Source organism: Ursus maritimus, unplaced genomic scaffold (genome assembly GCF_017311325.1).
Source record: "Ursus maritimus isolate PB19 unplaced genomic scaffold, ASM1731132v1 scaffold_12, whole genome shotgun sequence".
In the NCBI taxonomy this organism is placed as follows: Eukaryota; Metazoa; Chordata; class Mammalia; order Carnivora; family Ursidae; genus Ursus; species Ursus maritimus.
Window position 1 is genome coordinate 70,984,663 of NW_024423564.1, and position 22,629 is coordinate 71,007,291.

Consider the following 22,629-nt stretch of genomic DNA (forward strand, 5'->3'; position numbering starts at 1 on the left):
GTTACAGAGTAGCTTCTATAAGCTAAGGTCAGGTTACTCTCCAAAGTGGCTTACCAGTTTATACTTTCATAAACAGTATGTGGGAGTTCAGTTCTTGTAGCTGTAAGTAGTTCCCACTGCTCAGTGTTAACAATTTTTGAAAACTGAAGCATCATTGACATACAATGTTCTATTAGTTTCGGGCGTACAGCATAGCGATTTAACAGTTGTGTTGCTCCTTGCTCACCACGATGACGCATCACCATCTGTCACCAAACGACTTTATTACAGTATTATTGACTATATTTCCTAGGCTGTACTTTTCATCTCTATGACGTAGTTATTGTATAATTGGAAGTTTGTACGTCTTAATCCCCTTCACCTACTTTGACAATAAAATGTTTAATTCTCACAATCTGGCGTTGTAAAATGTTATGTAATTTGCAACTTTCTGATTCCCAGTGCACTCACTTGTTTTTTCATTGATTATGGTCCACGCAAGTTTGTTCTTCTATGAATTGTCTGTTAGGTCCTTTTCTCACTTTTTCATTGCATTGTTTGTCATTTTGTTACCCAACTGTAGACGTCCTGTATGAATTTTGGACTAATCCTTTGTCAGTTACACGCATCATTTTGCATCTTTAACTTCGCTCATGATAACTTTTGTTGGACATGACAGTTAATTTTAATGACAAATATATCAGTCTTTTACATTATCGTTGGTCATTTTTGCTTCTCATTTAAGAAAACTTCTTTTTAATACTTCTTTCTTCACAACCTTAAATGTATCCTGTATATTTTTTGAAATTTTAAAGTTTTAATTATAAGTCTTTACCTGGAATTTATCTTATATAATGTGAGTTAATGATTAAATTTTATTTTTTTCTTTTGGATGTGTCACAGCTTAAATTATTAAATAGCCCTTCCTTTCTGCATTGGTTACAATGCTCCCTCTGTCACAGGTGGTTTTCCTATGTGTATTAGTTTGTTTCTACACTCTGTCTCACGCCACTGATGCGGTTGTCCATTCTTGAGCCAATTTCATCTTGTCTTAGTTGTTATGGCTTCAGATAAACCTAGGGTTCTGGTAGGCAAGCCCCCCCCCCCCCACAACTGTCTTCTTTTTCAAAATTATCCCAGTTATTAGGTCTTCTTACTCTTCCAAATGAATTTCGGGATCGTAATTTTTTGCTGGGATTTGGACTGAAAGTGTGTTCAACATCAGAGTATTTTAGAGAGAATTGCTACCTTCACCGTATCAGATCTTCGTCATCCTTAAACATGTTCTGCCTCTCCATTTTATCTTGGTCTTCCTTCATGTCTTTTACAACGTTTTATAGGATTCTTTATGAGGCCCTGCACATCTTTCACTAGATTAGTTCCTAGGTGATTTATGTTTTTGTTGCTATTATGAAGGATAACTTTTGTCTATTCCATTTTCTAATTGATCATTACTGGAATTTAGGAAAATTATTTTTTAAAAATATTCATTCATTTATTTTAGAGAGAGAGAGTGTGGGAAGGGAAGAGGGGGAGGGAGATGGAGAGGGAAAGAATCTTAAGCAGACTCCCTGCTGAGTGCGGAGCCCTATGCGGGATTCCATCTCATGACCCTGAGGTCATGACCTGAGCCAAAAGCAAGAGTCAGATGCTAAACCGACTGAGCCACCCAGGTGCCCCTAGGAAAATTATTAATGTTTGTTATCCTTGTGTTTAGAACTTTGTTGAGCTCTCTTATTACTCCTAAAGTTTATCTGTAGATTCTCTTATGTTTTCTATTTAGATAATAAATCAGTTGCAATTGGTTTTACTCAACCTTTCAAACTCATACACCTCTTGATTCCTTTCCCCATTGTGAATTGACGTTGGCCTCCAGCACAGTGTAGAATGGCAGTGTTTATACCAAACAGCCTTCCTTGTTCTAGCTTGTATGTTTCTGCGGTTTCATCATTGTTACACTATTCACCTGAAGTTGAAAAGAAGGTGTAACCCTTGTTGGGGGCACAACCCTGTATATTTATAAGACTGTGTTCTAGAAATTGTAGGTCACAATCCATTCTTGGGTTGTGAAATCAATTTGGTCAGTTGCAACTCACATTTTTTAAACAAATGAAATAGAATGGAATGAAACAAATTGTATCAGAATGTATCACTTGTATCAAAGGGGAATATTGTGGGCAGAATTATCTGTGTATCATCCATGTATCTGCATATGTGTGCACTTGAGTGCATGTGTATACTAGGTTTTGCTATAAAATATATTTCTTAAAGGGACCACATTAAAAAAACCATTTGGAAAATTCTACATTATATCATAGTTTTAAATTTTGTCCTTCATATTTACCACAGTCTTACTAATTTTTTGCCTGCTTGATCTATCTGTTTGATAGAAGTGTTTCAAAAATTTTGGACTCTGATTATGGATTTGTCCCTTTCCCTGTAATTCTGTCTATTTTGCTTTATGTATTTGGAAGCTACGTTTTAGATGCCTATATAGTCACAATTTTTCTATCTTCCTGGTAGATTTTTATTGTTATGTAATACCCCCTTAATTCCCATTAACTTTTTGCAGTATATTAATATCATCTTACTAGCTTTATCTGGAGATAGACATATATAAGTTTTTCCCTCTCTTTACTTTCAATCCATCCAATTCTATATGTTAATATCTGTTTTGTAATAAATGTATTTAGTACAATTGCATTTATGGTGATTTCTGATATACTTTAACTTATTTTGTATTTTCTCTCTATTAGCATTTTCCTTGTGTTCCTCCTCACCCCCCTCTAGTCCTTTTGGACTATTTATTAGGTTGGCAAATTAATTTTTAAATATTTCTTTTATTCTTTCCTCTGTTGATTGTTAATCCCTTCTTTTAATTTTCCTAAACTTTAAACATATCCCACTTGCATAAAAAATATTCTAATAAACACTTTGTTCTTTAGCATTTCTCTCCTTCTAACCATGATGTATGCATAGTCAATATTTAATTAACCATAAAAGCATATTTTGTGAATTTTTTCTCACTGTTATTTCATTGTTTCTTCTATCTCCGATCTCTGCTGTAGTTTCATAGTTCTTTTTACTAAAATGCATCCTTTACTAAGTATGTAAATGTGACGCTGTATGTGGGAGGACTCATTTAGTCTTCATGCTTTTGAAGCATCTTTTTTTGTCCCCACTCTTAAATAATAATTTACCTGCATATAAAATTTCGGGCTGACAGCTATTTTCCTTCAGTACATGAAGGATGTTACTACGTTGTCTTGTGGCCACAATTGTTGCTGAAAATAAATCTCTGTCAGCCTACTGGCTTCTTATTTTTTTTATTTTTTATTTTTTTGTTTTTTTGGTTTCTTTCTCTCTGGTAGCTTTCAGGCTTTTCTTTATCACCAGTGATCTGCACTTTCACTGTTGTGTGTCATGCTCTGTCCAGAGAGTGTCCTTCCCATCAAAGGACACACGTCTTTTGCAATTATGAAATTCTCAGGTCTTATCTCGTCAAATATTACTTTTCCCTCATTGTCTCTGTCCTCTTGGAACATCTCTCGGATAGAGGTTGGAGCTTCTCAAGGTATCTTTCATGTCTGTTACCTATTATAATAAAAATCAGTTGGTTGTCACTCAGGACTAAATTCTGTGTATGTGGCTTGCAACTCTTTCCCAATTCAGTACTCTCTGGAGCCAACCTAGTGTTTATCTTGTCTTTTGAGTTTTTTATTTTGGTAACTACATTCTTTTAGTTCTACAAATATATATTTGTGCTTTCTTAATAACCACTTGGTTTTCTTTCTACCCACTTGGGTTTTCTTTCATTCATGTCTCTTTCACGTTTCAGATGTCTTCACTCATTATTAATGGATGCATTACCTCGGCTTATGCCTTTGAACATTTTAGACATACTTATTTTAAAGTTTTTGTAAGACTCTTTCATAAAATTAATTTTATCTCTAGGCATTTCATATTTCCGTGAATGATTTTGTTGGTTCTGTAGGCTTTCTTCTCTATTAGATTTCTTCATTTGTTATGACAGTCACATTTTGAATGAGAGAATGAGAGAGAAAGCGAGAGAACATGTGTGTCTTTCTCTCATCCTGTTTGTCTAGCAGTTTGGGGATTTGCAGTTGCCTCCATCTGACCGCCCCCCCACCCCACGTCCCCAGCACAGCACCAGGTGGAATTTGCTCTGCAGTGATGTTGGGGCTATCACAGACCCAGGCACGGGGCAGCAGGTGGCTGGCTGAGTTCCTGGCCAGGAAGTTGTATCTACAGCCTGCTTTTCTAACCAAGAATCCCCTGTGCAACTGTAGTCTCAGGAAGTAAGTTGATAATTGCTTTTTCTTAACAGACTCCTTTCTGTAGAGGGAGGAGCCCAGTCCAGCCCCTGCCTTCAAGCAGTGAGCCTAGCTCTCTTCCACTATTATGCCGGAAGCACTGTTAGTTCCCATTACGTGGCGGAAGCCAAAATTCAAGCTGCCACTATGTGCTTGTAAACTTGGAACATAACAGACTTGTGTGGCTTCAAACCCACTCACCACTTTGTAATTCATTGCCAGCTCTGGTCAGTGGAGATGTTTATCTTTTTTCCTTCTCTTCTTATATTTTATCAATCATTGCAATGTGTTTGGAGCCAAGGGGGTGGATCAAAGCATTCATTCATCTTTGGTGCTTCCTCTCGATTGGAAGTCCGATCTACCTTGTAAAGTTTTTCATTGTGTTGGAAAATCCATTTAATTGTAGTTAATGAAAGCTATACATTATAGCCATATCAGTACACAATGAAATTAATATTTTTATTAGATAATTTTACTTTTATTTATTATAAAAAATTCCCAAAATTTATAAGCATTTTTTTATTGTTTCAAAGAAAATAAAGCAACTTAAAAGTCTTGTTTTTGATGGAGATTTCTGTGCTCTTCTCGTAAGCATGGCACCATCCCCAGGCAAACCAACTCAAAAATTCTATGATTCAACTGTAGGACTGAATGAAAAAGTGCACAACCGATTTGTTGAGAGACGTCGGCCTGGTGTGGTGGCTAAGAGGATTGGGAATCCCTGGGAACCCCTCAGTCTTGGCTTTAAGTCCCAGAGCCACTGATTACTAGTTGTCTGACTCTGGGCTGTTTACACCCCTCTTACGTGTCATTTTCCTCATCTTAGATGTGTTGGTAGTAATACAAACGAATAGGATTGCTTGAGGGTCAAAAGACATAATACGGTGGCCCCTGGGTGGTGCAGTCATTAAGCATCTGCCTTCGGCTCAGGGCGTGATCTCGGTGTTATGGGATCGAGCCCCACATCAGGCTCCTCTGCTGGGAGCCTGCTTCTTCCTCTCCCACTCCCCCTGCTTGTGTTCTCTCTCTCGCTGTCTGTCTGTCTCTGTCAAATAAATAAATAAAATCTTAAAAAAAAAAAAGGCATAATACGGGTGCCTGGGTGGCTCAGTCGGTTAAGTGGCTGCCTTCAGCTCAAGTCATGATCCCAGGGTCGTGGGATCGAGTCCTGCATCTGGCTCTCTGCTCAGCGGGTAGCCTGCTTCTCCCCCTGCTTGTGCTCTCTCTCTGGCAAATAAACAAATAAATAAATAAAATCTTAAAAAAAAAAGACATAATACATCTGATGTATTTACATGCAGCACCCGGCACACAGTAAGTGCCCAATAAACGTTAGCACCTGGCACACAGTAAGCGCCCAATAAACGTTAAGCATTCTTACCATTATGATTAAATCGTGAGTATATGTGTCAGTTAGCCTTGGTAGATAAAACAACCAAACCATGAGGTTAGGACATAGCTGGAAAGCTCATCTGAAAAAAATAATAGCAAAATAAACTCACTCTTTTACAATGTATCATGTGTGGTCCAAACAATGAAAACCGCACACTCTCCACCACAGAACAATAAAGTTATACCAAACCACAACGATGAAGAAGATTTGGCTAAATTGAGTTTTCCAGACTAGTAATTTTTAATAAAATTTGCCCCAGACTCTGCTGGTCAAAGTAGCACCTTCAAATTTTCTATAGCTACGAATCAGAACCTTGCCAGGAGAGAATCTGCTTTCTCACCACTAAGAAGTTAGCATCTTGACATTTTTCTACTCTTCTGTTTCTACCAGTAGTTTCTATTAATGAAATCACAGTTCATTTCTTCCCTCCTGAGTTAAAAAAAAAAAATCCCAACAAACTGAAGGATGATCTCAGTCTGAGAAGAACGGTTCAACTCTGCTATGATGCAATGGCTATAAATACTGTCCTATTAGACAAGGGCTCAGTGGCTTAAGTGGCCTAGTTAAACAATTAAAGCTAACCTGCTTGGTCCCTTGGGCTCACAAAACCAAGAACTTAGGGACTCAATACAATCCCAGGGGACTCAACTTTAAAGGCACCTTATTTAACTTGCTTTTAAAAATAGTGCACTGTGTGTTGGTGTGTTTTACTTGGCAGACGCGCTGACAGCGGGTGGGGTGGGGGTTGGTCTGTCTGCCTGGTGTAACATCAGCGCAGCACCTTTCGTGAATGGATGTGGGGCAGAAGGGTGCTAAAACGAGGCATCGATGCATGTGCGAAAGCTTGTCACCTGTTCACAGAGCAATGAGACAACTGTAGGAGAAAGGAGAGGTCAAAAGCAGGATTTCTGCTAAAGAGAGAAAAAGGACTGTGTCTCTAGGGCTGAATTCACACCATATTTAGAACAAATGTCAATGTTGGAACACATGACACCTCTTTCTTTGGGAGCTGGATAGGAGCCTTGACGTGCTAGGACTTCAAGGACACAGTCAAAGGCTTGTAGGTTCACCTTTCGCACCAGCCAGCATGGTTACCAGTTCACTATTGCTCATGTCTTCAAGGTGAACTCCATTGAAGAGTAGGTATATTTATATTGGAGGACTGAAGAGCTCTCCCTGTCCTGCCGTGAAGTGTGGAAGGACTGTGCCAGACACCATGGTAAGTGGGAGACTGAAATTATCCACTTTCTGGTCTTGTTATTGCCAAGGAAGAATGTGATGAGAAGTTAGAGACTCAAAATATTTTTTCAAATACCTGTTGGTGTTTGTATGTTGTTTTTGGAGAAATGTCTATCCAAGTCTTTGGCCCATTTAAAAAAAATCAAGTTATTAGTTGTTTTTGCTATCTAATTGTAGGAGGTTTTGTTTTTTTTAAAAATTTTATTGTTATGTTCAATTAGCCAGCATACAGTGCATCATTAGTTTTTGATGTAGTGAACAATGATTCATTCATTGCGTATAACACCCAGTGCTCATCACATCTCATTCCCCCTTAATGCCCATCACCCAGCTACCCCATCCCCCCACCCACCTCCCTTCTGCAGCCCTCAGTTTGTTTCCCGGAGTCAAGAGTCTCTCATGGTTTGTCTCCCTCTCTGATTTCTTCCCATTCAGTTTCCCCTCCCTTCCTCTGTGGTCCTGAAACCATATGATTGTCTTTCTCTGATTGACTTATTTCATTTAACATAATCCCCTCCGGTTCCATCCGATGTTGACGTAAGTGGTGGGTATTCATCCTTTCCTAGGGCTGAATAATACTGCACTGTATATATGAACCACATCTTTATCTATTCCTCTGTTGAAGGACATCTTGGCTCCTTCCACAGTTTGGCTATTGTGGACATTGCTGCTATGAACATCGGGGTGCAGGTGCCCCTTCGGATCACTACATTTGTATCTTTGGGGTGAATACCTAGTAGTGCAATTGCTGGGTCGTAGGGTAGCTCTATTTTTAACTTCTTGAGGAACCTCCATACTGTTTTCCAGAGTGGCTGTACCAGCTTGCATTCCCACCCACAGTGTAAGAGGGTTCCCCTTTCTCCACATCCTCAGTAATTGTAAGCGTTCTTTATATAATTTGGAAATTAACCCCTTATCATACATATGATTTTCAGATATTTTATCTTGTTCTGTAGGTTACCTTTTCATGCTGTTGTTTCTTTTATGAAAAAAAATGCACATCACGAATCATCAGGGAAGTACAGATCAGAGCCATGATGAGATATCCCGTCACAAGCGTCAAGGTGGCTATTATATTAAAAAAAGACAACAAGTGTTGGTGAGGATGTTGAGAAATTGGCACCCTTGCGTACTATTGGTGGGATTGTAAGATGGTGCAGCTGCTATGGAAAACAGAATGCAAATTCCCCCCAAAATTAAATGTAGAACCATCATATGATCCAGCAATACTGCTTCTGGATATTTATCAAAAAAAAAATCAGAATCTCAGACATATGAGCACTCCCGTGGTCACTGCAGCATTATTCACAATAGCCAAGATGTGGAAAGAACTTAAATGTACGCTGACAGATGAATGGATCCAGAAAGTGTGATCTGTGTATACGTGCATACATACGTGCACTCAGTGAAATGCCACCCAGCCTTAAAAAGGCAGGAAATTCTGCCGTATGTAACAACATGGACGAACCTTGAGGCCAACATGCCAAGTGAAAGGAACCAGTCACAGAAAGACAACTACTGCCTGATTCCACTTCTATGAGGCATCTAAAATAGTTAAATTCATTCACTTATAGACTCCAACAGTGGAGTGGGGTTGCCAAGGGCTGGGGGGAGGAGAAGATGGGGAGTTATTAATCAATGATCACAAAGTTTCAGTCAAGCAAGGCGCATCGCCCTAGAGACCTGCTGTTCAACACTGTACCCCAGTCAGCAGTACTGGTCGCACACTTAGAAACTTGTTAGGAGGGTAAATCTCACGTTAAATGTTCCTAACATACTACATTACAATGAAAGGAAAAAGAGAATTGAGGAGGCAGCCAAGGAAGGAAACTTGGAGAACGACAGAAGCTTGTAAATGTGCAGACTGAATCTTTCTGTGGTCTGGCATTCCTAACTTTGATGTCTCCGCTCGGGCTCTTACCGTATGTTTGGGTTCCCTTCCGCCATCTGGCTCTGAACTCTTCCAATGCCTCGAATGGAAGTAATCCCTCTCCGTGTGATTCCTGCCCCTCTTTACTGGCATCGATCACTCTTTCCTTCATGTCGTGGTTATTGGTACAGACGTGTACCTATGTTTCAGAGCCTGTGTGTTCTGGTGACCAAGAATCTCAGCTTCCCAATCTTGTGGTCCAGATCCTCACTGAGTTTCCTAAAGGTGACGACGATGATGATGATGGTAGTGAGCAAGAAGATGAAGAAGGTCTTCACAGCACATCAGAGTGGAACAAATATGACTTTGCAAGTGGACTGTCCTTGGTTTGAACTTAACCCTGCCATTTGCTAATTGTGTAGCGATTGGCAAGTTCCTCAGCATAGCCCAGCAAAGTTATTTTGAGAATTAAATAAATTAACCTACATTTATATGTGCTCTATTCTAGAGCACACAACAGATGTTCCAGAAATAGTAAATTCTTTTTTCTTCTCTGTGTGCCCCCTACCCAGTCCACGATAGTTCCTAGTTTATAAAGAGCTTCCATCTTCAATGTACTAGTTGAGATCCTTTCAGTTGCAGGGGACAGAAACCCAGCTTAAGTAAATGTCAAAAACGAACGTCTGCGGGACGCCTGGGTGGCTCAGTCATTAAGCATCTGCCTTCGACTCAGGTCATGATCCCAGGGTCCTGGGATCGAGCCCCACATCGGGCTCTCTGCCCTGCTGGGAGCCTGCTTCTTCCTCTCCCACTCCCCCTGCTTGTGTTCCCTCTCTCACTGGCTGTCTCTGTCTCTGTCGAATAAATAAATAAAATCTTTAAAAAAAAAAAAAAAAGAGAGGGAACACAAGCAGGGGGAGTGGGAGAGGAAGAAGCAGGCTCATAGCAGAGGAGCCTGATGTGGGGCTTGATCCCATAACGCCAGGATCACGCCCTGAGCTGAAGGCAGACGTTTAACCGCTGTGCCATCCAGGCGCCCCTTGTGTTCCCTCTCTTGCTCTCTCTCTCTCTGTGTCAAATAAATAAAATGTTAAAGAAAAAATGAACGTGTGTTCATGTAATTGCAAAGGCAAAGCAAGGCTCGATCCAGGACTCAGGTGATCTGATCGAAGCCCAGATTTCCTCTCTTCACCTCTTGCTCCGCCTCCTCTGTGACTGCTTGCTTCTCAGGCAGGCTCTGCGTCTCAAGGCCGATGGCCACCAAAGCTCCCGTTTCTGTCCCCAGCAACGTCAGGGGAAGAAGAGCACCCTTTCCTTAGCTGCCCTAGCCAAAGTCTGAGAATTTCATCCAAGGGCTTTTTATTGGCCTGGCTATCCCTGAACCGACACTAGTTTGGGGGACCTGGTGTCCTGACTGGCAGCATCGGGTCTCGCATTTCCTCATAGCTGAGGGAGAGAAAGCCCTCACTAAAATCCACGCGCACTGAGAAGGGAAGAGAAGGCTCCTCAAGGAAAATCAGGGGGCTGTGATCAGAAGAAGGTGACTCAGTGACAGGCAGGCAAAATGTCTCCGTGACTTCCCTGACACTAGACATGCCTAAGGAAAACTCCTGTTCTGTGGAATTTCTAAAAACTCTACTGACTCTATCCTTCGTGGTTTGGGGTTTCCTTATCGCTTCCCCAGTGCTGTGGAACGCGTGTGTGTGTGAATTTCCAGTGAGCTAAGTGACATCCTAGTATGGTGGTTCTCTTGGGTGTTGGAAGGAAAGGCTTGATCCTCAAGGACTATTTAGATTGATGTGGGCAGGGTTAGCCCATAGCAGGTAGTGAAGCTTGCGGGGTCTAGCCTGAGGTAGCAAAAGAAAGGAAGGGGATCCCCAGAGTCCAGTGGGAGCTGGAGTTGCAGAAGAAGGTGACCATAGAGGAGCTGTGGCCTAGGAAGAGCACAGCCGCCCTCGGAGCCATGGCAAACTGGAAGGGGGCAGGGCAGTAAGTACCCCAGCCTCCCTCTACTCTCACCTCCATTCTCATGCTTCTGCCTCCCGTTGGCCACACCCAAGCAGAAGCCAGACATCAAGGAGCCCAGGTGAGAGAGGGCACAGGGCAGGGCAGAGAAGGGCAGAGAATAGAGAGTACAGCAAGGTCCTAGTGTTCTGCAAGGTTTATTCTCTGGGAGGAAAGCACAGTTGTGTTAGCCACTTGGCCCGTGATCAGTGCAGTTGGGGGAAGGGGGTGTTTAGTCAGCGTCTGGCTAAATTCTGATTTATTCTCTTTGCTTTTGGAAATGTAATAATCTCTCCATCAAAGCTCCATCTATCTGCCAAAATAATGCATGTCCTTTTGTACAAATGAAAGAATTACTGCTATTATGCAAACACTGAAAGGGGAGCACATTTGCATGCAAAGGGGAAGAAAGAAAAATCCTATTTGCAATAAAATTAATTATACCAGTGTGGCAAAGAGACACATGAGTATCCATTTAACACTTGGACGGGAGCAGAACCAACTTTCCTTGCCAACCCTGATGAAATAATGGAAGCCAAAAAGAAAAGGCCTAGATAGAATAAATAGGAATTGGGAATTTCTGGCCATTTTAAGACTCCCCCCTCAATGGAAACAAAAGATTGAAATGAAAGTTTTTACAAATATTAACCATGAATATTAATGTTCTATGGCTGATGCCTGAACCAAGTTCCTCATTAAAATGGCCTTTGGTAGAGGAGTGTTAGCATGCAGGGTTTGCGTCCGGGACGAGGTGCCGCCAAGAACGTGCTTTGCCTCTGAGACCAGCAGGAAGGTAGAGGCCTTGGGGGTGGAACTTGTCAGGTGTTTCTTACACTGCTGTCTTTGGTCCTTAGGAAATAGGCACTTTGCAAAAAAGCGAAGGAATCACTTTTTTTCTGGAGAAGAGAAAGGTGAACTGTCGCTAAGGGACATTCAGTTTATAAAACGCTCCCTGCAGTCCAGGCCCTTCGTGTTCATATAGATACTGGTGGTTTGCTTGTTGGTCGGCCCCAAGCAGATCGAGAGCTTCTAGGGGGCAGGGACTGTCTACCTAAGTCTTGTTCACCCTGGATCTCCAGTGCCTGGCACCGGGTAAGCAATCGATAAATGTTGGATTGAGAAATAGCTTAATGAATGAGCCACAGAATTAAAGAAAAAAAAAGATTTTAGTTATTTATTTGACAGAGAGAGGAAGCACAAGCAGGGAGAGCAGCAGGCAGAGGGAGAAGCAGGCTCCCCGCTGAGCAGGGACCCCCCCCCCCCCTGGGGTCACGACCCAAGCTGAAGGCAGACCCTTCACCGACTGAGCCATCCAGGTCCCTGAACCACAGAATTTTACTTTGAGCTCAAAGCAGTCTCAGAACTCACCAATTTCAATGGCTCTGGAAGAGTAAGCGCCCTTGGGATGAGGGGTCAGGCCGCGGTGGGTGGGAGGCGAGATCGAGGAAGATGAGATATATATGGGGGAGACTTTTTTGAAACACATGTCCCCCCCGTCCTCTGGATCCACCTGCCGCTCCAGCCTCCACGTGGACATCAGGATCCAGTGGACTTGAACATTAATTTTGAAAAGCTCCATTAGGGGACCCCCGGCCCATCCAGGCTGAGAAGCGCTGGCCAACACCTACCCATCCAGCCGTGCCTCCAACCCTCCGTGTTTCCGGCGCTCGGCTCTGTGCTGCCACAGAGCAGACGCCACCAACCGTTTCCAAGCCAATGAATGCCACAGGGGACACTACTCGGAAGTAGTAGTAATTTGCCCACGGCCGCATATCGTCAAGTGTCCGCGGTCCAGGCACTCAACACAGAGCAGCAGCACAGAAGAACGGCGACTGTATCTTTCAACATCTTCCCCACTGCCCCTAAAATTTGGGCTGAATTTGAAAGCTCTCCTCTGTGAAAGAGGATGAACACCAGGACCTTCTGGAGCAATGGAATGCCAAGAAACAGGGGGCCCAGGCCTCAGGGGAGGAGGGGGATTCCCTTGCAAGGTCCTCCATGGACGTGTTAAAATGGGATGGACGCTCACCTTTTGAGGTTGATTAAGATTAAATGCAGCCTTTGTGGAGGGAATTTAATAGCACGAATCACACCACAACTCCATCATCCTCTCTGGGAAATTACATTGCTACTGTCTGACTTGGGGGAGTAGGTGGGAGACAGGAGTGCTCCTTTGACTACTGGCTCTGTCACCTACTAGCTGTGTGACCTTAGGCAAGTCACCTCACCTCTCTGGTGCTTCTGCTTTGTCATCTGTTAAACGGGATACTAATAGCACTTACTTCATGGGGCTGTTTGTTGGGATTAAAAGAACTAATATATGTAAAAGTCTCAGAACGGTGTCTGGAGTTCAGTGAGTGCTATCCAAGTGTGAGCTCACATTAGTACTATTATTGCAGATGGCATACCCCATGGGGAGATGAGGCTGGGATTAACCTCTGTGGCTTGTCTACAAGGCTGTGCATTATTTAATGGATGAAGTAAAGACCGACAATTGAAGTTGTCTTAGTTGTATGACACTGAATCCGACGGAGCCTCTTTGTGAGAGAGAATCGTTTGTTTCCTAAGCACAGAGCTAATATAAGTGATTCCCTTTGCATTGCCTGAATCCCAGAACCTTAAGTAGTGGGAAAGGGCTCACAGTTCATCTTAGCCTGAACAGAGAGGAAACTGACTTGCCCCAGGTTGCACAACCAGCGTGGCCTGGTCTTCTAATTGCTAGAACAGTGCTCCTTCTGCCCATCACCATAGTTACAATAACTCGGTACGTGGAAATGCAGTTTATTTTCTCATCTGTAGTGTTTAAGGTGAAACACACACACACACACACACACACGAATCGAGGTGCAGACAGCACTTTAGTTTTGCAAGGAGCCATCAGCATGCAACTGGACTACACCACGCTTTCTGTTATGAAGGGAGGTGACAGGGCTGCAGCAACGTACCAGGGTCCCTTGTTGTAAGTATCAGAAAGAAGCTCTGGCTAACTTGAACACTCAAGGAATTTATTGGAAGGATATCAGGTAGCTTGTGAATTGAAGGGAGGCTGGCAAATCAGCCTCAGAAGATAACCAGAACAAGAGGCCAGACAGCGGCTGCCATGGCCAAGGTCACTGCTCAGGGTCAGTGTGGTGAGGATGCTGCCAGGTGCAGCTGCCCCTGGACTCCAAGGCCAAAGCCCCACACTCCGCCTGCCGCCACCGCCCGTGGACACTCATCCTTGGGCTCGACTGTCACGAGCAGTCTCTCACTTCCTCTGTCTTTGCATCACTGTCTGTGATCCGAAGTCCCAGAAGGAGTCCTCTGCTAGCTGAGCCAGATGTAGGAGATCTGGTGCAGTTGGCAGGTGGGGGTGCGGGGCCAGAGGGAGAGTCTCTGGCCTTCGCACTCTGGGTACTGGGAGGAAGGTCCCTCCCTCCCCATAACGAAGATTTATAAAGGAGGACACCCTCCCCCTTGGAATTCTCCCCAATATGAAGGTGAAGGAATGCTGAGTAATCACAAACAAATGAAAAAAAACAATAGAAAATCCGTGATATTAAAAAAAAAGAAAAGAAAAAAAAATCCAGGAAAGGTGTATGGCCCAGACGTCTGCCCTTCTCCGTTTCTGGAGCCAGCACCCTCCACTTGGCCTGTTCTCTGCCTGTTCATCTTCATCCCCATCACTTCCCCATGCTGAACGAAACAGATGCTCCGAGAAGGAGTCCAAGGTCAAATGATTCTCCTACAGCTCCGTTTACTTCAGTCAGCTCCAGATTCACCCTGGAAACCTCAAACGTCTTCGGTCTCCCGTTAACATAAAATCCAACTGCCTGGCTAATTTTTTTTCTATTGTGATAAAATTCTCATAACAGAAAAGTCACTATTTTAGCCATTTTTAAAGTACACAATTCAGTGGCATTGGGTACATTCACAGTGGTGTGAGACGTTCACCACCGTCTAGTTCCAGCACATTTTCATCACCCCAAAAGGGAGCTTTCTACTCATTAAGGAGTCATTCCTCATCCTGCTTCCCCCGAGCCCCTGGAAACCATGATGAGTGTGTTCTGCTCTATAGATTGGCTTATTCTGGAAATGTCATGTAAGTGGAGTCCTGGGCTAGGGAACCACCTTCCTATTCGTCCTCTGCGTCCTCCTGCCACAGGTTCTCTAAGACCTGTCTCCTCCCTACCTCTGAAACCTCAGCCCAGCCCATGACAGGCAACCAGCACTGGCCCCTCAACCCTTCCCTGACGGAGCCACAGACCGAGAGGGAGGTCGATGCATCCCAGGACCCATTCCAAAGACAATGAGAGTCCAGAGTCCCCTGGGGAGACAGAACGTACTTGGGTGTCTCCATGTGACGAGCAAGGACACAGAACAGAAGGGGGCTGGGTAGGAGGTGGGGCGGGCAGGCCAGGCCAAAGCTGCTTAGTTGAGTCAAATTCTTTCTCTTTCTTGGCCGGTCCCTGACTACTCCTTTAACTCTTCAAGGCCCACGTTGGTGCTGGCTGGGATGGTGACACATGGCAGGACAGCAGTGGACTAGACGGCGCAGGGAGTGATTCGAAGCTGGTTCAAGCAGCCCCCACCAGGCTCCAAGTGTTCCTTCTTCCCCCACTCTTCCCGCCACCATTGAGGGAGAGCACCTGAGCAAGAGCAGTGTCTAGAATTGAAAGACTGGGGGGGGGGGTTTCGGAGGCACAGGGTTGTCTGGTGGGGAATGTGCAGTACATAGGTATCTTTGAACCCAAGTTATAGGGCTAGAGGCTCTCCTCTCTCTCTCCATTCTCCACCCCGACCCCCCTCTCAGCAACCTGGCCTGAAAGAGCAAAACCTAGGGGTGTGCTAAGAGCCACGATTGCAGCCTTAGGGTAATGCTACACTCATGTAACAGGGACTCCCCGCAAGAGAATCTAGGTGTGCATTTCTCTCATATATGACAATTCTGCCAGCAGCTCTGATCTGCGTCGTCATCCAGGGCTAAAGACTGGCAACGTCGCTGTCATCTTCAACACGGGGCTTCTGAGATGTCTGCAAGGAAGTTTCGGTAGGCCAGCTGGGCTACAACACCATGCAAGGCTTGAGAGCACATGGGTAGGAACCAAAGGCAAGCTCAGGAGCGGTCCTTCTAGTTATTATAATTAATACTCTGCTTAATGCAGTTTTGTTTCCGTCTGTGTGATCTTGGGCTTAACAGACTTGGGGTGTTGATTCCTGAGAGAAGAATGTTCCCACCAAGGAACAGGGCCATGGCTCTGAAGAATTGGAAGCTGAGCTTGTCCCTGGCCATTTTGGGACTTCTTATGCCACTGAGTCACGGGAAGAGAAGGGGGTCACCGGCTGTTGGAGAGAAATGGGGTTGCTGCTGTGCAATAGAGCTGAGAAGACGAGGTTCAGAACCAGGGGATTCGTGGAGCCACTTAGAACCTCCATTCCAATCATCGAGTTCAGTGGAAACTGGCAACCCAACCCAGAGAGGATGAGTAAGGGCTCAGTTATTTTGAGATGAAGATTTGGGGCTCTCCACCTGCTGAGATGCTGTCGAGGGTAAGGGAAACATAAATGCGATCATGGAAGAAGGAAGCCTATCATCAGCTCTGGCCTCATGACAGGCTACAGCACGGGAAGATAGCAGCCGTACTTATTTTATTGATTCTTTTTTTTCTAATCGATCCCCCACCACCCCTTTTCCTACTACTTCGCATGAAGAACACCGGGGTAGCTAACCTCCCACCAGGGAGGACACTTGAAACGACATCACCAGTAATAATACAGTGCTTCTGATACTTGTTTCTCCCTGTGTTTGAGATGAGATTTTCTGAAATGAAGGGCAAAACCAGAGGCTGGATGGCCAGTGCGGTAGAGTGGACCCATTCCTCTTCGTTAGTGCTGCGATCCGTTCTCCACCCTTCTCCGCTTTATTCTTTCCCGGGGAGGCTGAGCCCTATGGACTACATCATCTGGACTCCCTTGCGGGCGGGTTTTCTGTTCAGGTCAGCCGATGATAGGCACTTGCAGATTAGAGAATGGGAGGAAGGCAAGAGTTCAAGGTGCTTCTTCCCTTCTGGCTCTGCTTTGAAGCCATTCCTCCGGCAGGATCTCTGACTATAGCTCCTGCGAGACAGCCTCTCCTCCACATTCCCCCTCTCCTGTTTCCTCTGCTCGTTCTTCGTTCTCAGGGGTGGTAATGGTTTCCTGCTGTTGTTGGTGTCTGGTGCCTTCCCCACCGCCCAAATAGTCCTTTCATTGAAGCCTTCACTTGAGCCATATGGGGCGAGCTCTGTTTCCTGCTGTGACCTGACTGATCTAGTGTTGGTTTCCTCCCCCAGCTCCTGAGCTCTTGAAGAATAGGAACATTGTCTTAGTCATCTCTGTATGCGAAGGTTATCTGGCCGTAAAATGTTAAATGAATCAATCAAAGCTGTGCTGAAGATCTGTCTCTTCCCATGAATTTCACAAAAGCCGGAGCAAAGAACAAACTTAATCAGCAGCATGTTCTTAATTTCTATTTCCAGGAAAACATCCCCAGTTCTTTCCACATCACCTCTTCCTGATGTTCCCGGTGCCTGCCCTGGTGTTCCGGTGCAATATCAGACAGGGACCCAGGCAATGTTCTTTCAGGTCAGGATGTTGATTACAATTGCATGTCTAGATACATTATTCTAAATGGGGCTACACATCCCTCGTGTGGAGTTTTTGCACGTAATTGCTAGCGCAGTGTATCAGACAGTTTGTTCGACCCTTCAGGCTTCTAAAGGTGCTTAATCTCTTTTATTAAGTGACTCTCCTCCACTAAATAACCATCCTGGTCTCCTTCCTCTAGGCCTTGTTGCTACAGATAAATGAACCTGTGCTCTTGAGTGGTTGGCGAATCCATCATCACTTCCAACTGATTGAAGGTGGTCAATGCTGGGAATGCAAACATGGAGGGGGATGCCGGCAAGTTAAATGTATGATTCAGAGATCAGATCCGGGGAGAGAGAGAAGGCGCAGGGGAATGCTCAGGTCAAAGAGGTCAGCATCTGAACAAAGGGTCTAAGGCCACGGACACCATCATAAGAATCCAGGCTTCTAAAGCAGGGCTACCCTGTATGCTTCCTTCCCAGGCCACCCCTCCCTCCCTCTCTCCCTTTCTCCCCCCCTCCCTATTTTCAGAGTGTAGAAACAAGTGGCTGAAGTATGGGGCAGGGTAGAAATCTGGGTAACTCCTGGTATAGGCAAGGATTAAGGATTTCTGGTTATATTTCTAGTTTCAGTTATCTCTTATTGGGTTATATTGGAGAGGCTTATTTTCCTTAGTGCTTACTGGTAAATGATAATGCACTTACATTTTATGAGTATATTTACCCTTCAGAGAGTTATAGGATATAAGAGCTGGCAGAATTCTTAAAGATTATTCATATTATCTTTATTTTATTTATGAGAAAATAGAGGTCCAGAGAGATTGTTAAGTGTTGTTATTAGGACCACTCATGTTATAGACAGAAAATTAACTCTAACAATGGAGGGAATTTATTGGCTCATATAACTGGAAAGTATAGGGAAACAGTTTCAGGCATGGCTTGATCTGGCTGCTGCTCACTGCTCAGCAATGTAACTGAGGTTCTGTTTCTTTTTTATTTTCCTATTCTGCCTTCCTCAGAACTCATGCACTGTCTGGCAATCCAGTCTCTATCCTTGTGGTCGCATGTGACTGTAGTAATTCTGGACCTTCATTGCCAGGAGCTACTGCAGGGACAGCAACTTCTTTTTGTCAGAAGTCCTAGAAAATATCCTCTCAAATCTCATTGTCTTGACTGGGCTTCGTGTCTTCCTTGAAACTGATTTCTGTCACCAAAGAGATGGGATAGAATGATTGCTTTAAGCCAACTAGGCCTAACTCCTGGAGTTTGGAGTCAGGTTAAGTAAGACCACTTGGGTTAGAGTGGAGAAAAACTGAGTTTCCAAAGAAATGTGGTTCTGATGGTGGTGCCATAAAGGAGTGGGTACCGGGAAGGCTGACTGCAAACATCCCAGGGCAGGGACTCACCCAAGGTCAAGCAGCTGGTCATGGCCAAAGTGGGACTGGAACCCAGCTCTTCTCAGCATTTGCTCACGGATGGCTGCATAATCCCACATGAAATAGTACGTGTCACACGGCAGACATCTAAATGAAACTACGGGCTCGCTTGTTACATTCAGTTTATTCTTCGGCTATGGTTACAAGTAGTACAAAAACACACCTAGCCAGTTAGTCACATTGATGGGTACAATTGTCTGAGTTGCTTAATTTTGCATCTCATTAAGCCATGAAGGCTTTCTGGAGAAACTGAGTAGATTTTAGAGATGAGAGCCATATCATTTTAATAAGTGCCTTTTAGTCTTACTGAGGGTTTAACTATCTTCTGGAATATTTTTCTTGGAATTGGAATACAGTTTTTGGACAACCTGTCTGAGATGCCTTAGGCCTGAATTTTTGCTTCTCATCTCTCTGGGAAAAATGCTTGTTAATGTCCCTCACTGAGATCTCTTTCTCTTAATCAGGAATTATAGAAGAAAAGAATTCTGAGCGCCCATCGAGGGCCAGGCACTGTGTTAAGCTCTAATAATATAGAAAGGAAGGCGGAAGCCCCCAAGGAACTCCAAGTTTAGTGGGAGAGGCAGATAATTAAATGGATAAGTAAGATACCACAACAATAAGTGCCATAATAGGAGGAAGAATAGGGTGCTTTAAGAACACAGAGGAGGACAGAATGTTGGGAGCAGGGAGAGCCAGGAAAGGTTTTCTGGAGGAGGAGAACGCCTTAAGGGATGGTTGAAGTTAGCTGGGGAGAACAGGGAAGAGTATTCTTTTTTTTTTTTTTTTAAAGATTTTATTTATTTATTCGACAGAGAGAGAGACAGCCAGCGAGAGAGGGAACACAAGCAGGGGGAGTGGGAGAGGAAGAAGCAGGCTCATAGCGGAGGAGCCCAATGTGGGGCTCGATCCCAGAGTACCGGGATCACGCCCTGAGCCGAAGGCAAACGCTTAACTGGTGTGCCACCCAGGCGCCCCAGGGAAGAGTATTCTATACAAAGGGGACTCATGAACACGGAGGCATGAAATCTTACAGTGTGTTGCCATGAATGTCCAAGGAATTTAGAAGGGCAGAAATGCAAGGGCAAGGCAGAGAGTGGGGAGAAAAGTGTGGGAGAGGCAGGTAGGCGAGGAGCTGGGAGACAGAGGTTGGAGGCTCTCCAATGGGTGATGGGATGATTCTAAACAGTTGGAGGTAGGTAAAGACATGGTTTGTGTCTTTGGCATATTTCTGTATCAGTTAGACTCTATGGTTGCAGGCAACTCTGGTTAATTTCCAAAGAAGGAATACTTTGGAGAGAGATAGAAAACTGAAGGAAAAGCGGCAGCACCCAGGCTCTGAACGGAGCTCCCAGGGCAGAGACAGCAGGAATCGCCTGGGCGTCTCCTTGTTTGGGAACAATCAGGCCCACCACTTTCAGTTTTTATGTGGCTCTGACTGGGATTCAAATTCCAGATGAAGACTGTCATCTTGCCTCAGCTTGAGGGCACACCTAGCCTGGGTCAGGTAAGGCCAGCATCTTGATTGGCAGTTTCACCAAGCCTGTATCTAATGGGGGAGGGTGGGTTCCTAAAGCAAGATCAGGGCGTTGTTCACATGAGAAAGAGGAATGCCAGCTATGTCAGCTACAGCAATGGGTGTCCACTTCCACAGCTGTTTGGAAGCTAGATTTGAAGGGGACCAAAGATGAAGGGAATCAGAAGGCAAAAGATGACGGGCATGTGGATTAGGGCTGTGGTATTACCAATAGAGAAGGACTGTGGGATTTAAGAACACTTATGGGTTAAAAATTGCTGGTTGACTCTAGAAGAAGGAAGAATCAAGGGTAGCTCCCAGGTCCTGGTGTGCTGCAGGTAACACCATTGGAGAGAAGGTAGAGAGCAGGGGGATGGAAGATGACAAGTTGCTTAGGACACACTGAGTTTGAGAAACCTGGGCGGCATCAGTGGATGTCAGAATTTGAAGCAGTAACTGAACTCATAGACATGGACAATAGAACCCAGGAAGGATTTTGGAAGAAGTCACAGAAAACATCAATATTTAAAAAAGGCTTGCCAAGGGAAAGGTGAAAAGACAGAATGAATGGAGAGGATGGGGAGGAGAACCAGGAATGTTCAGGGTCATAGAAAGCTTCAGGATTCAAGGAGGGAGATTTCAGCTCTGGTACCAGCAGAAGCCACATTCTGGGAACTAATATATAAATGGGAAATGAGGAAGGAGGGGTAAAAACATGTAGGCCGCCATTGCAAGACTCTCGGATGAGAAGGGGTAGCAAAATGTAAAGTAGCTGGAAAGGGCGCAGCCTCAAGGGAGTTAGCGGATTTTTGTTTTTGTTCGGTAGGTTGATTTAAAAAAAAATGAGATAGAATTCACATACCACACAATTCACTCTTTAAAGTGAATTATTTAGTGGTTTTTAGTATATTCACAAAAGTTGTACAGTCATTACTCCCATCTAGTTCCAGAACATTTTCATCACGCCCAAAAGGAACCCCATACCCCTTAGCAGTCGTTCCCTATTTATTCTTACTCCCAGCCCCTGGTGGCCATTCATCTACTTTCTGTAGATTTGCCTATTCCAGACATTTCGTAAAAATGGACTCATATGCTGTCTGGTCATTCACGTCTGGCTTTCTTCACTTAGTTTTCAATGTTCATCGGTATTACTTCATTCCCTTTTATGGCCCAGTAATGTTCCATTGTATGGATAAAGCATAATTCATCCTTTCATCGAATAATGGACCTTCTAATTGTTCCCACTTTTGGCCATTATGAATAGGCTGTGAACATCTGTGTACAAGTTTTTGCGTAGATATGTTTCCAATTTCCTTGAGTACGTACTTAGGAGTGAAATTGCTGGGTCTCAGTTTATTCTTGCTGGGAGAGACTTGATCTTGTTTACAGGCTGAGGATACTGGAACCAGCGCAGAGGGAGAGGTGGGAGATACGGAGAGGGGGTGGGGGAGGAGGAGAAGGTAGGTGCTGGAGGAGAAGAGCCACTTAGTTCAGCATCACTCACTTTCTCTGTTGGCACAATCCTAACGCCCTAACCTCCCTTCTCAACTACTAGACCCTCTGCACACACATCACTCTTGCAGACCAGGGAGCGAATCCAGCGCGTGGATTAAGCATCCCTGGGATCCATCGCAGATGCATCCGGGCTAGCGGCTCGTTTTCTGTTGCAGTTCACAATTTTGGGGTCTCCTCTGGTTAGACAGAGCCTGGCCCATTCTGGTTTGGTTTTCTCCCATAGATTCGTCCACAGGTGAAAAAGGAAAATCCACTGTGTAGTCTTAGCCTGATTCTTGGTTCCTCAGGCCATCCAGGGCCCCCAGCCATCCGGGATTAGGAAGGACTCTCGGTACCCACCAGTGGGGACCTAGAACGCCAGCCCTCAGCCTGTGCGTTGCCCATCGCCGCCACCGCGCACGCGCCGCTCCCTGCCAAGGAGGAGGCGGGGAGTGGGCGGGGCGGGCATCTCTCAGGCCAATCGGAAGCGAGCGCCCCCGCCCTCCAGGCTGGTGGACCGAGCTTGACCCCGGCAGTGGGCGGAGGAGGCGGGGCCAGCCGCGCGGCCGCGGAGGGGGCGGGGCCCGGGGCCTGGAGGCGGGGCCTGGGGCTGTCAGTCCCGCGCCCGCCGCCGCCGCCGCCGCAGCCGCCGCCGCGGTTCCTTACATGCCGCGGTCGGGTGGCTGCCAGCGCTACCGCTCGCCGCCCGCCGCCCCGGCATCCCGAGCCGCCTCCCGCCGTGCCGGCCCGGTGAGCAGGTAA

The 22,629-nt window shown here is 45.0% G+C and overlaps 1 protein-coding gene across 14 annotated transcripts in view; it reads left to right on the forward strand.

Moving 5' to 3' along the window:
• Positions 1 to 22,478: 22,478 nt before the first annotated feature.
• The window catches only part of HIVEP3 (HIVEP zinc finger 3), a 450,052-nt gene continuing 449,901 nt past the window's right edge, over positions 22,479 to 22,629 (forward strand). For 12 of the 14 annotated variants that reach the window (XR_005834197.1, XR_005834198.1, XR_005834194.1 and 9 more), the window contains exon 1: positions 22,479 to 22,625. The gene's annotated coding sequence lies outside the window, so the exon portion shown is untranslated. The remainder of the gene's footprint in view (positions 22,626 to 22,629) is intronic. The other 2 variants (XR_005834191.1, XR_005834189.1) reach the window with 2 other exon arrangements.